Source organism: Bidens hawaiensis, unplaced genomic scaffold (assembly GCF_021521415.1).
Source record: "Bidens hawaiensis isolate Kalapana, Puna unplaced genomic scaffold, B.hawaiensis_p1.1 tig00053237_1, whole genome shotgun sequence".
NCBI lineage: Eukaryota > Viridiplantae > Streptophyta > Magnoliopsida > Asterales > Asteraceae > Bidens > Bidens hawaiensis.
The window spans coordinates 25148-40317 of NW_027499590.1; the positions used below are offsets into that span (position 1 = coordinate 25148).

At 36.9% G+C, this 15170-nt stretch overlaps 1 pseudogene across 1 annotated transcript; it reads left to right on the forward strand.

The window, feature by feature from the left end:
* Nucleotides 1-657: 657 nt before the first annotated feature.
* LOC143600031 (putative RNA-dependent RNA polymerase 5) lies at nt 658-14939 on the forward strand (annotated as a pseudogene). Its single transcript, XR_013147405.1, has 20 exons — nt 658-819; nt 1200-1477; nt 7292-7533; nt 7627-7678; nt 7741-7868; nt 7954-8028; nt 8611-8776; nt 8885-9095; nt 9870-9957; nt 10064-10207; nt 10289-10342; nt 10424-10495; nt 10565-10671; nt 11016-11164; nt 11258-11483; nt 11561-11998; nt 12121-12280; nt 12348-12486; nt 13737-13900; nt 14629-14939. The product of XR_013147405.1 is annotated as a putative RNA-dependent RNA polymerase 5 (transcript).
* Nucleotides 14940-15170: the final 231 nt, after the last annotated feature.

Genomic DNA, 15170 nt, shown 5'->3' on the forward strand with positions numbered 1-15170 from the left:
TTTGGGTCTCTAGTGAATCCAGCCTATGTTGCTCCACCAGATGATGGATTTGCTGATATTGTTCAAGCAAAAGTTGATATCCCACAACAACCTCCTGTGGTTCAGGATGCTCAAGTTCCAGATGCTCCAGTTCAAGGTGCTCAAGTTATGGATGATCCAGTTATTGCACCTGCTATGTCTGCCGCGGAGGAGGTAGATCCTGATGCTGCCTTTGGTGGGTAAGTATTTTTCGATATGTCTGCAGTTGATACTTCTGAAGTTCAAGCTTTGTTGGTTGATGTGTCTGGGGTTCAGGTTCCTTTGGTTGCTACTTCTGTGGGTCCATCAATAACATCAACTGAGGATTCTGAGGAAACTTTATCTGATTCATCCACAGATGAGGCTGATGAGGCACAGAGGGTTCTGGCCGCTCTGGAAAAGATATAGGGGAAACAAAAAAATGGCTCTGATGATAACAGTCTGATTATGAGAAAGAGTTGTATGCTCTAGTTCGTAGATCCAAAAAGGCTAGGGTTGGTGAAAGTTCACATGTAGTTCACTTTGCTCCTTCATAGTTATCCGGTATGTCTACACTTGTATCATCCTCACCTGCACCATTGACAGTGACGTCTAGTGAACCCCACGGTGCCTTTGTCAGCACCGTCTATTGTATCGTCTATGGTTGAGATGTCAGCGCCAGAGATTGTTTCTTTACCACCGCCTACTGTTACCCCATCTGAAGTGGTGGTCATGTTTGTTGAATCTACTTTGGTGGCTAATGTTGGGTCCTCGGTTACAATTCCACCTCCTTTTACTATTCCGTCTACATCAGAGATTCCAGTAACTTTGGGTATCCCACCACCATATGCTCAAGATATTTCTCACATGTCGTTTGCATTTGATACTTCTTTGTCGGATTCAGAGTGATAGTGGCTCTAGAACGTGTTGTAGCTGAGCAATCAAGGATCAATCTTATTCAGACTCAGGCTATTCAATGTCTCGTGGCTGAAAATCAAATTCATTCGTCTCTCTAGATCGAACACGATAAACTTTTTGATGCTCTATAGCAGTTCTTAGCATCTCAGGGGGAGAGTAGTCGCAAGGGAGACGAACTGAGGACAAAGAGAAAGGAGGACAGAGATGATGATCCCAATGCATCGAAAGATGCAGGTGGAGAGCTGCCAAGAACTTCACAATCTATTGGGGCTTCCACATCTCAGGGGGAGTCTACTGCTCCGTCTGGCAGTGCAGGTGGTGAGACTATTGTGGTGGATGCTGAGGACGACACGGTTGAGTATGTGTTATCATTTTGTGAGATTGAAAAGATTGGCGAACAAATTGAGATTGACAATGGCTTAGAGGAAGGTGAGATACTGGATGATAGTGTCGAACATGATATTCCTAGTGGTGGTCAAGAACAATTTAGTCAAGATGATAGTGTGTCGAGTGATTCTGAATGGGAGGAAAAACCTAGGTGGAAAGAAGAATGTGTTCAATGGTTTGTCAAGACAAAGAAACCAGTGGGACCTCCTATGTTCAAGAGGAGTTATAATATCAAAGAAGGGAATCATCTGTTGGCTTTATGATGATCAACTCAAGTTGTTTGTGGTAAAGAGGTATGATGGGATTCAGTACTTTGCAAAGAAGCTGAGATCGTTCAACACATTGCCTGATGTAAGGCCCCGTTACCGGTAGCCATACTTTCGTGTTGGATTTACTCATAAACACAGTTCTAAATATCATAGTTAATTAAAACATTTACGCGGAATATAAAACTTTCATAAAACTTTACATAATTCATAACTTGTCTCAAAACATCCTTTGTCTTTCAACATTAAAGCATTGAAATTAAAACATCATAAGTCTTCAGATGCCAGATTCTTGTTCAGTGCCATGTGTCTCCTCAAGCGAGCTGCCTCATCCTACTCACCTGCGTGCATACTAAAAGTCAGCTACGCTGAGTGAGTTCTAGTTAATCACATAATCATACAATACATTGTTACGCTTCATACTTAATCTCTTAACTTTCTTTCATATACACCTAAGTGCTTTTACTTTCATTTTTACTTTCATACTTTCTTTACATTCATAATCATACGTTCATTTTTACCTTCATGCTTTCCTTACATACATAATCATACTTTTTTAAAGAGCCTTTCGCCCTATAACCTCACAGATATTATAAGGGTCTGGTCCCTAGTTTTCGAATATTAGAAGGGTTCGATTCCCTAACATCACAGATATTATAAGGGTCTGGTCCCTATCATCACAGATATTATAAGGGTCTGGTCCCTATCATCACAGATATTATAAGGGTCTGGTCCCTAGTTTTCGAATATTAGAAGGGTTCGATTCCCTAACATCACAGATATTATAAGGGTCTGGTCCCTATCATCACAGATATTATAAGGGTCTGGTCCCTATCATCACAGATATTATAAGGGTCTGGTCCCTAGTTTTCGAATATTAGAAGGGTTCGATTCCCTAACATCACAGATATTATAAGGGTCTGGTCCCTATCATCACAGATATTATAAGGGTCTGGTCCCTATCATCACAGATATTATAAGGGTCTGGTCCCTAGTTTTCGAATATTAGAAGGGTTCGATTCCCTCTTCGTTACCATACAACCATATATCATACCTCGAGTATTAGTAGGGCTCGGTACCCTTTTCGTAACCATACAACCATACATCATACCTCGAGTATTATTAGGGCTCGGTACCCTTTTCGTAACCATACAACCATACATCATACCTCGAGTATTATTAGGGCTCGGTACACTTTTCGTAACCATACATTATCATTTCTTTCTTCTATTATCTCTATCATGTTCATACACATAAACATACATAACATACTTACCTTATACATAGCGTTACAACCTGACAGTACGTGCAATATTCGAAGATCGTTCACGTACTATCAAGCAATCATTCATACATTTCACATTATCCACATAAGGCATACACTTATCTGTTAGGATAAGTGTATTAACAAACATATTGAGTATGCACACAGCCCCGAAAACGTACACATAAATGGGGCTAGAAACTCACCTGAACACGGTTACGTTCTCCGTTGATCGTAATCCCTTTCTTCAGTTGTGCACGGCTGACTGTATAACAAGTATACATATCAATTTAGCTATCACTACTTATAACATCTTTCTAGTCTTAATTACTACCCACAACGAACGGGGGTCCGGGGGCAGCGCCCCTGGCAGCGGGGTCTAGGGGCGGCAGCCCCTAGCAGGGTCCAAGGGGCAGAGCCCCTGGCTGGGGTCGAGCTGCCAGGTCAGCTTGGAAAAATTTTATTTCCATTAACTGTCTTAACACATTTTTCATTAGATTTTTAATTTATTTTCTAATCGAACTTGACTTTAGGCGAAGTTAACCTCAGGCGAACTTAGCTTTAGGCGAAGTTACCAGCTAGGCGAACTTAGCTTTACAGCGAAGTTGCCATCAGGCGAACTTGGCTTCAGGCGAAGTTGCCAGTTAGGCGAACTTAACTTTACAGCGAAGTTGCCATCAGGCGAACTTAGCTTGCAGGCGAAGTTCATCAGGCGAACTTAGCTTGCAGGCGAAGTTCGTCGCTTTGAAGGCGAAGTTGCCCAGATGAAGGCGAAGTTGCCCAGACAGCCGCTGTTTTAGTTTCTGATTGGCATTTCGAGCGATTTTAACACCCTTGCTATGGTTCAATATCACCCACTACGCTACCCGACCATTTTTGGTCGTTTATACACTAAAAAGCTTGGATCTTTAAACTTCAAAGATCAAGAATCATACCTTTTTGGGCTTGTTTGGATCTCGTTTACTTGCTTATCACCACTAATCGCTCTCTCTCTCTCACTCGGGTCTACCGGATCTGCCCGGATCTGCCTTCGGTCCGGCGGCGAAGTTAGTGTGGTATGTGTGTGTTTTTGGAGTGTTAGGGAGTTTGGTGAAAAATGAAGATATTTTGGGATTTTGGGGGTATTTATATCCCTGAAATCCCATTCTCATTTAACCCCTCTCAATTAATCCAAGTACAAGACCCGCTCCTTACCCGATATTAATTAATTACGCGAAATCACTAAACATAACTTCCTTTATTCATCATTAAAATTTTAGGATATTACACCTGAATGTGAGGTGAAGGATTTAGAACGTCTGAGGTTGATTAATAGAAGTGAGGATATGTTTGCTGGTTGGGTCGGAAAGATCGTGTGGAGTGAGGTGGTCAAAGAGAAAAAGTTTGTGTTGCTAAATCCTTAGAAGGGTAAATTGATTGAGGATACTGAAAGGGGGTTGCGAGCAGATGGTAAGCCTTGCATGTAATGAAGTACAAACCAGTTCAATGTCTAAAAGAGGTTTCGATGAAGACAATGCCTCAGAATGTGATGAAAGACCTGAAATGGTGGTATGTTGATTGTAAGACCGCTTAAGTTGTGATGGAAGATCAAGACGAACAGGAGATCTTGAGGTTGTACGATCCCATGCACTTGGTTAACTTGTCTCAAGCTAATTTGCAGGTACTAAACAAAAGGAAGATCTTTTATATTCCAGCTTTGAAAGATGAAGAGAGGAAGTATCAAAGGGTGGTCTCGGTGTGTGTGAGACAAGGTATGCATGCATGAAGATGGATGGTACGACTTTTTGGATTACAAGACGAGACGAAACTATAAGAGAAATGAAGCTACTGCCAAGGGGGATTCTGTTGGTACAATGTGCCAGTAGTTCATTAATCTTTAGTTTATCGTGTTTGTAATCGTTACATTGTCTGTTACATTTTGGTGAACATTAATGGTTTAGGTTTTGGTATTGGCGAACTTAGCCAATAGGCGAAGTTAGGGACAACTTCGCCAAGCCTGTTTGGCGAAGTTGTCGTAGGCTATATAACCTAACTTCAGCCGTGGTTTTTGAGTGGGTTTGTGGAGATATCACTTTGGACAGCTGACTTATTGGTTAAGAGCTCTGGAAGCTAATAACAATTAAGTCTTTGTTTTTACGTGTTTGTGCTTATTACGTGTTCGTTTAGTTATCTCATTAAAACACTCGTAATCGTATACTTAGGGGATTTTGCACCCTCAACGAGATACTCCTATGTAGATCCGACCGGGAACCTACAGTAGAACTTCTCTTTGATGATCAAATCTGCTTTTTAAATCTTCCCACAAAACGTATGGATACTCACAATTTGAATACTCAAATTGTAACATCTCGTCAATGTGTTTGTGGAGGAAGACATCGGCTTTTTCCTAGTTTTGTTCCTCACAATTATTTCCCTCCGTTATCGTATTCAAAACTGAGATGTCGTTTAACATGTGTCGTCCATGACATATAATTATCTCCGGTGATATTAAGAGCCGAAAATTCAAGTTTTGCGACGTTTGTTATTTTATAATAAACACAAATAAGATAAATATTAGGATTAGATACTTATTAAAATTGAAAGAAAATACAAAGGTTAAGCTATAAATAGATAAAGAAAAAAGAAAAGATTAAACTCTCTAGGTGAGAGATTACAAATTAAGAACAATAAGATTATCAGCATTATGGCAATTAACATCAAAACTGGGTGAATCATCTTTCAAAATATTATCTTGAGTATTCATAAGAAGAAATTTTTTGTATTTGTGAAAGAATTGAAATTGATAATTGGTTATTTATAGTTAAAATTTATAACCATTCTATAACGGCTATATGACTGTTTCATCAACGGTAATATATATATATATATAAATTATATTATAGATATAAAAATTGTTTTGTATGTAATAGAAATAAATGGGATATAAATGATAATCTTGTTTATGATTACTTTGTTGATCTTCTTGATTAAGACACAAGCGAGTCGTGCTGATAACGTTTTATAATATAACTATAATTATAACAAGATTATTGTAGTACCTTAAGAAGTTTAGAGATGATTATAGAAAGCAGTAGTAAAAAATCTTGAGTTTATTCAAGATGATGCATTTTTCTCATTACCATGGATTTAGTATTTATATTACAATTACAATACTATTTGATAGACAAAGATAACTATTTAAGAGACAACTAGATAAATAAGATGCTTTGAATGTATCCATCCATTTATTGTATGTTTGACTTAATTGTTTACAACAAGGAGTTGTTTGTTAAATTTTCTAATTTATTTAGAACTAATAAAATATCAGAAATTATTTTAGACATTTTTAGAAAATTTCAACACGACCAAACCGTTATTAATTGTTTGGTTTAAAAGTTGAACGATTTGATTTTGGTTAAAAGAGGGTGATGGAGATGTTCTTTTTCTAATTATTGATGTGACAACACAATGCTTTGAATAGTTGATTTGATATGTTGAGAAGTGTAAATATGGGATTCGTATTCTACCTTTGGTCTTTTCAAATTACTTTTGACGTAAATATATTTATTTTATCGTATGCAATCCTCAAAATGGTTGATATATAATTATTTACTATTGTTTTACTTGGAAAACAATGGTGAAGCATTTTGTGTGCACGTAAAATCTATCAAACTCTGTTTCCATGTACAAAATGCTTATATAGGGTAAAATGTAATAGTTTGGAAAGAATTGAAGGCGGTAGAGTGAGATGTGAATAGAATTAGGGATCATCAACGGTTGTTTTGTTTTGATTGTATAAAAAGAGAAAGTTTTGAATAATAATTTCAAAAACTCATCCTCATTCTATTCTGCAACCTGCACACTCACATTTATTTATTTGTTTGTTCGGATGGAGGGCGAAGTGACGCTTCCGTTATCGGTGAAGCAGATGATGGAGGAACTATGTGTACAGAAGCTTCTTCCAATGCCGGACTTGGCTGCTCAGCGAAGACTCCGCCATTGACGTCTTCAGGCGAATCAGCTCCGCCTCCACTTCCATATACAATCTCAGCGGATTATATGGTCAAACTGTACGGACACCCTACTTCCGACCTATCCTCGCCTTCTACTCCTCAAAGATGGTTTAATGCTTTTGGAGGGACATTTTGGACATTAAGCAAAAAAAGAAGCAATCATTAAGTTTTTATAAATTACTTATAGAAATGAAAATATATAAATTCGATTCAGATTTAATTACATGCAAAGCCAAAACTAAAAGCGAACCTAAGTTTGTTTTTTTACAAAATTAGAAAACCAAACCTCCAAACAAGGAAACTTTATCATTTTGAATTTCTGATACAGGAAGTGCATTCTATAATATGAATGACTCTGGATATAAGGAAACTTTATCATTATTTAGTTACAGACTCAAAGCTCCAAACACATGACTTTTTGGAACTTTCATAATCATTGTTTTAGTGATTATGATTTGCTGATACAGGAAGTGCATTATATCAATCTCCAACTTTGGAACACCTTGCTTTAATAACACTGGTGCTAGTCCTGTTGTGATTTCTCAGCATTCAGGCTTATCTTGTTCTAGTTTGAGAGACGATATTCCTGCTGTTTCACCTACTTCTAGTTCTAATGGTAACCACCACAACTTCTATGGCTCTCAAAGGGCTACCGATTGTGCTTCACCCGTTCAAAGGAAACTGTATACACCGACTTCCGGTTCAAATGGTAACCCCTAGGCCCTTCAAATTCTACTACTCCTCCGCTTGAAAAGAAACTATATACATCACTTGGCTCTCCAAATTCAAACTGTATAATAAGCCCGCAGTCACTCATTCAGCAAGTTATTTATGGTGCATAGTTACGTTGGGAGGTTAGTATCTTTTTTGTGCGATACTATATTATCTTGATTACTCAAGCCAAATTTTCATGCAGGAACAAGTTGGAGGACTGTGTCTCTGTTGAAGATGCACTCGATGAAATCGTTGCAAATGTTTGATTTTGAGGATTGGGCGTGGAGAAAATTCGGTAGCCGTAACTGCCAACTGTCTGATAGAGCCATGGTACTTGATCCTTCTTCTGTTTTCTGTAAAAATAGTGGATGTCATGAGTTTAAATAGTGATGTCATTTTATTTATTTGATTGCAGTATCTTGACTGGGATTCTGGGAAGACACACTTGCATTATTGTTATGTGAGTTCTGATGGAAGCTACCAATTTAAGGTTTGTGTTTTCTGCCCTCACTATCAATAGTTATGAGTTATGATAGAGGGTGTCTCTTAAGTTATGTATTGTGCTTGGTTATATGGAAACACACAAATAATAAAAATATTAGCTAAAACTCTTGCCTTGCATGTGACCTGGAGTGCTATTGTTGACTAATTCAACATAAAACTTAACCTTGGATCATAATATTATCCTATTTTCACACAATCTATACAACAACAAGAATGCCATATAAAACTTTTGGGAGATTTGAGTCTTAACAGTTTCTTTTTATATCTCTTAATTGATTCAAAGGAATAAAGAATACATGATTTAAATGTTCTTGATGTTTACCACTTGTTCTTGATGCGAGTAACATGAAACATAAGGAAATATGGATAAAAATCATTCGTTATACACAACATCAAACAAAGGGTAAAACAGTCCATCAAGGTTTTACCGATTTCCAAGGGACAATTGGTAATTATTCACAGTTTCAGCTAGAAATGTAATGCTATCATCCAAGCTTTACATTACTTTCTTATTTGTTTGATGTCTTATTGTTTGTTTATGTAATTTAATCTCCATATGATAATTCAGGGTCCATATCTTGATAACCGAAAAACTCACCTGCAAAGGGAACTAGGAGACGAAAACGTGCTGATTGTCAAGTTTGCAGAGGCTGCAGACATGATGACTTGGAGAAATTATGAAGCGATTGCAGAAGCAGGGATTCTTATCGGGCTAACTTGTTATCGCTTTTTTGGTAATTTCATAAAATGCAACTTTAGCAAGTACAAAATGTGCTATTGATATCTTATGTATGACAACTTGTTTTTTTTTTGTTTTGTTTTTTAATATTTTGATATCTCAGTATTCAAAGACGAGGGCAAAGAAAGGCAAACTAAGGGAAAAGAGTACACGAAACGAGGGTCATCCGTGAAATGCTATTTTGTTAAAAGGGAATCTATTGCACCATGTAATGATAGAGACACTTTCTTAACAAGTTACAAAACTACTCATGATATACGGTGCCTCTTCATGCATGTGCATACAGTCTCTACCATAGCCAAGTACAATGCTAGGTTAGTACATCAAAGATGACCCGTTAACAATAAGAAACTGTTCAAAATTAAGTAAATGCATATATAGATAAGGCTTTAAACGAACTGAGCCGAACGAAGCCTTGTTCATGTTCGTTCGTTTAGTATTAAACTTGCTCAAGAACGGTTCATGAACGCCAACCGAACGGAAAATCTTGTTCGTTCATTAAGGAATTGAACTTGTTCACGAACGCAAACGAACATGTACCATTTAAGGGGAAAAAAGCAACATGCTTAATGCAAAACATTAGACATAGTCACCTTCTAAATATAAATTTACACACTTGAGATAATAATAATCATCCCCAGTCGGTTGTTTTATTCTGATATTGTAATCGGATCACAAGTTATATTTGTTGTTAGTTAAAGCAAGACTTTATAAAACAAACCTCTAACAAAGCGAACTAAACATCAACAATAAAATTATAAGAATTAAATGTTAGGTTGGTTATCACAAATTAAATATTATAAAAATATAAAAGAAACCTTTAACTAACAAACATAAACAACGAATGTAAACGGACATAAATAAACACATTACCGAACGTTCATGAACACAAATGAATGAGCACAGCCTCTGTTCATGTTCGCTCATTTAACTAAACGAACAAAATTTCTTGTTCGTTTTCGTTTATTTATTAAACAAACGAACACAAATGAACTTCCCGCCAAACGGTTCACGAACCGTTCACTAAACGTTCGATTCGTTTACAACCCTATATATAGACACTTGTAATGTTTTTATACGTAATGTAGGCTTTCTCTTATTCTATCTACAACAATAAAGCTTCAAGATGATCTTGCTTCAGTGACGGTAGAAGAAATTGAAGACATTCCTTGCATGGTATGGCTTCTTGACTTTTCTTTTAAGTAGTCAACTATCGTTATCAATTATTAACCTTCGACTTGTGTTCTGGTACTGGAAAAGTCAAACTTTATAATGATTGCAGGATGAAAAAGGTTTTACTGTGTGTGATGAAGATGGAGAACCATTGATACAAACAGACGGGACCGGGTTCATATCAGAAGATCTAGCTGTGTTGGTCCCAAACGACTTTCATAATGCAAAGTATCCAAAAGATAAATATTATGAGGTTAAATGCTTAAAAACTTAAAATCAACTCTTTTCTTTGCAATACTTGAGGCATCTTTTGTAAATTTGTTGCTATTGACAGAAGTTTGACCTTATTCAACCTGAGACTGTAACAGCGGGATTAGTTAGAGAACCGGTATGTGGAATTAGTGCTTCATGGTCTATATGGTTAGTTATACTAAGTTGATAACTTTATACTTTATTTTGATTTTACCAGCCGTTGCTGATCCAGTGTCGTTTGTTTCATGAGGGTTCTGCTGTTAAAGGAACTCTTCTTGTTAACAAGAAGGTACTAAATAATCCTACCATAAGCAATTTATGCAGAAACTAACATTTTTCTTTCAAATGATTTTGTTAGCTTAAACCAAAAACAATTCAGGTTAGGACATCGATGATTAAGGTTAGGAAAGATCCAAGGTTGTCAGATATGGAATCATTTAATTATCTTGAAATAGTTTCTGTAAGGTACATTTCACATGATTCTTTTTTCTTTCATCTCATGTAAGCTTGTAAACGAACCTAATGGGGCTAGCGCTTGTTCGTTTGTTTAGATTTAATTGAAAATTTGAGTGAACACACCTAAACGAGTGGATCTTCTTGTTCATGTCCGTCGTTAAGAAAATGAATATCCAAACTAAACATGAATATGCAGATTAAAGACTTAAATGCCATCCTTATTGCATCCAACATTTCAAAGGCAAACAAAGATAACTAAGCAAAGAGTTCAAACTTCAAACTATGAAAACCAACTTGATTTTAAATTAATATTAGTAATAATTAAATACCCCCCCCCCCAATTGTTTTTGCAGTCAGAGACCGTATGCGGTTAAACTCTCAAAGAATTTGATAGCACTTCTAACCATTGGAGGCGTCCCAAACGAATATTTTTTGGACCTACTATCAAATACATTAAAAGAACTTCAAAGAGTATCCTTCGACCCGCGTGCAGCTTTTCGTAGTAATTAAACATTCAAACCATTATTTCTATTTTTTATTCACTTCTTTTTCAGAACATTCTTTATGCTTGTTAATCACCATGCTTCTTTTGCAGTTGCTTACATTCATCAAAATATAGATGATTCTGGAATTTGCATGGAAATGTTCGGGGCCCAGATTCCTCTTACCGAACCATTCTTTCAGCTTCGTTTATCTCAGCTGGCTAAAGAAGAGAGAAAAGGACTTGGTGAAGGAAAAATACCACTAACCGAAAGCTTCTATTTATTCGGGACAACGGATCCTACAGGAATATTAAATAGTGATGAAGTTTGCGTTGTTCTGTAAATATTCATTCTCTGTTTTAACTTTAAGTACATCTTCAACATGTTACACTCATAAGTTTTGTTTAACAATGCAGTGAGAATGGGCAGATATCGGGCAAGGTTCTAGTGTACAGGAATCCAGCCCTTCATTTTGGAGATGTACACGTTTTAAATGCTCGGTACGTGAAGGAATTAGAAGATTATATTGGAAATTGTAAATTTGGTATATTCTTTTCCACAAAAGGAAGGAGATCAGTGGCTAATGAAATTGGAAATGGGGATTTTGATGGGGATTTGTATTGGGTCTCAAGAAATCCTCAGGTTAATATTATTTTATATAAAATGATCAATGATCACAGTTTGTTACTAATTTATTGTTTAACATTGTTTTTGCCAGCTGTTGCATTACCATGTAAGCCGTGGACACGTATTTACTCAACACCAAACGCATCTAGTAAGAAACCAAGTGAGTTAACATCTGAAGAATTGGAGAGTGAGTTGTTTAGACTACTTTTTTCAACAAAAACACACAGGTGCCTTCATTTCTGTATACTTTCTTTTATAACTGGGGTTCACAAATACTCTGTGAACCAGTGGGCTTTAATGCGTGGCGCGTTCATTTGTGTGATTTAACAAACACTTTGTACCGATCCAGTAATGCAGCTGGAACTGCAGCCCATAGTTGGATGGCCTTTATGGATCGGTATCTAATATTGCAAGCTGATGATGATGAAAAAGAGGCTATTAAGAACAAAATGTTGCATTTGATTGACTTGTATTATGATGCTTTAGATGCGGCTAAAAGTGGCAAAAAGGTTATTTTGTGTCATTTTACGTATGTTTCACACCCGTATTTATTTTTAACACTTGTTCCTGAAACAGGTACAAATTCCTAATCATTTAAAAGCAACACGTTATCCTCATCACATGGGTCGAAAACCTGAATATCACTCGACTTCTATTCTTGGAAAGATTTTTGATGAATTTCAGAATAGTAAAAATGAGAAGTTACCGATACAAGGTGAGCCTGCTCTGCTATTGCCTTCATTTCCTTTTCATTAAGTTTTTTTTATATATTTTTTAGACAGAATTACAAATTTTGTCCTTTAAAAAAAGCCAAATTACGGTTCGTGTCCTTTGTTAAGTTTCCTTGCAGGCGGTGTACTTTAAACATTTTTTTCCTACACGTTATGTCCTTTACGCTAACTGGGTTAGAAAAACTCAGTTAAGTATGACATGTGCCAGACATGTGATGGGCATAATTGTAATTTTATGCCCATCACCCGAACCTGACTCCATACTCTTTCCACTGTTCCTCTTTCTCTCTCTAATCTAAACCACCGGAAACCACTGCCTTTTTTGCAGGTGGTCACCTTCTCCGGTCACCATCAAACCACTGTTCCTCTTCTCCGGCACCATCTCCGGTCACCTGCCCCCATCCAACCTCCGGCAACCACTGCCTTTTTTGCAACCAGCCACCACCACCGTTCACCGCCATATCCACCTCCCCTTTCACCAAATCCATTCCGGCCGGCGACAGGAAGCATGTATCTCCTAAACCTAACTCAAGGTTACCAACAAACCCAAACCCTCTTCCAATCTACACGACCAACCCATCTCCCTCGTCACTCAAGAAAACGTCCCTCTTGAAGGCGTTAATTGGGCTGTAATTCCAAAAGCTCCAGCATAACGACCGCCACCGTAGCCACCGGAAGCTCCCCAAGAACCGAGATTCACTCTCTTTCTTACTCGATTGCATCTTTATGTCTTCGATTTGATTCAAAGACTATGAGCGAGCTCCGATTGGGGTTCCGATTTGGCTGGAATAAGATGAACAGAGTCCGATTTGGGCGGAATAGGATGAATGGACTTCGATTATGGTCCCGATTTGGCCGAAAACGATGAACAGACTTTGATTATGGTCCCGATTTGGCGGAAGACGATGAACGAGTTTCGATTAGGGTTTTGATTTGACCGGAAGACTTTGATTATATATATTTTCTTTTTTTTTTTAATTTAAAGATACACTAAAATTACAATTATGCCCATCACATGTCTGGCTCATGTCATACTTAACTGAGTTTTTCTAACCCAGTTAGCGTAAAGGACATAACGTGTAGGAAAAAAATGTTTAAAGTACACCGCCTGCAAGGAAACTTAACAAAGGACACGAACCGTAATTTGGCTTTTTTTAAAGGACAAAATTTGTAATTCTGTCTATTTTTTATTTTTTATTTAAGTTTATACTATTTTTTTCTTGAATTTGTGTAGAAATCTGGAAATTACCACAATTCAACGTCAACATTCCTGATTCTTGCTTGACTATATGGGACAAAAGATACCTAACCTATAGGCAAGAGATGGCAAATGCAATGACAAACAACGATCAATCGAAAAAAGATGCTTGCAGCAGGGTGATCACAAAGTATAAGCAGGTATATATATTTATCTAACTGTTTGCAATAAATTTGGACTGGTGTATAAATTATATGAAAATAGGGGTGCGTTTATTAATAAAGAACAAATTTTAACCAGAGAATCGCCTAATCACTTGTACGCTGTGCATACCAGATTTAGTGGGAGCGAGACGGTTAAACCAATATGTACAAGTGTTTATGCAATTATGTTGTTATCACAATATTCTATTTAAAATGTGAATGAAAGCAAGAAAACTATCCGTAACCAAAATAACCGAACTCAAAACAAAAACCTATGGCTTGGTTTCATATTGCCGTAACAACCGAATTATCAGTTAGGTTTTGATTTCTTAAAACTGAAAAACCCAAACCAAACCAAATGTATGGATTTTAATTTTTTATTTTGAATGTTAAATAATTTATAAGAATTTAATAGTGTAACCCATATATTTAGCCTAAATGTATAAGAATCAATTAATCATTCAGAACAAGCCATTTTTGTTGGCCTAAAAGTTTTAAGCCCAAATGGTAAAACCGAAACTAAACCGCACCCAAACCAAAACCGAACACTTTTCAAAAACTTAAAACCGAATTTTGGGTATCTGGTTCGGTTTGAGCTCATGACCTATCCATGCACACATCTAATTCTTTTTAAGATTAATTATGACAGTACCAGCTATTTGAATATACGTGCAAATAATATTTAAGAAAAACAATATCAAGCCTATTGGATACTTATGATCCAGATGTTATACGGCGCCTTGGATTTCAAAGATAGCACGCGCAACATAGAGGACGTGTACAATGAAGCTCTCGCGATTTACCATATTACTTATGATTTTGCGAAAAGCCAAAAATATATTGGAAAATGTGGGTTTGCTTGGAAAGTTGCTGGTTCAGCCCTTTGCGCGTATCACAGGAAGATACACTGTATGAACACGGGTGAAAGAGAAATTACATTTCTATCCTCATCATTTGATGGTGTATTTTAAGTTATGTTCGTTTGCAAACCCTTTTGGAAGTGTATGTAAATATAGCATGTTGTAGAGTAACAATGATCGGGTTATGGAGTTGTTTTCATGTGAAAACATGGAATTCGAAGTGTCTGATGACTTGAAATCCCAAGTCCCCAATACCTCTGGCCGTCGGACGTGGGGTGTTAATTATGTATTAGAAATGTTGTTAATTAGAGAAGCCAGGGAATTATCTAACTGTTTGAACATGTTGAGTCATGTTTTTCTTAATCAAAATCTGGATTCTGGACCAATGCGTTTAGTCCAACGAACGC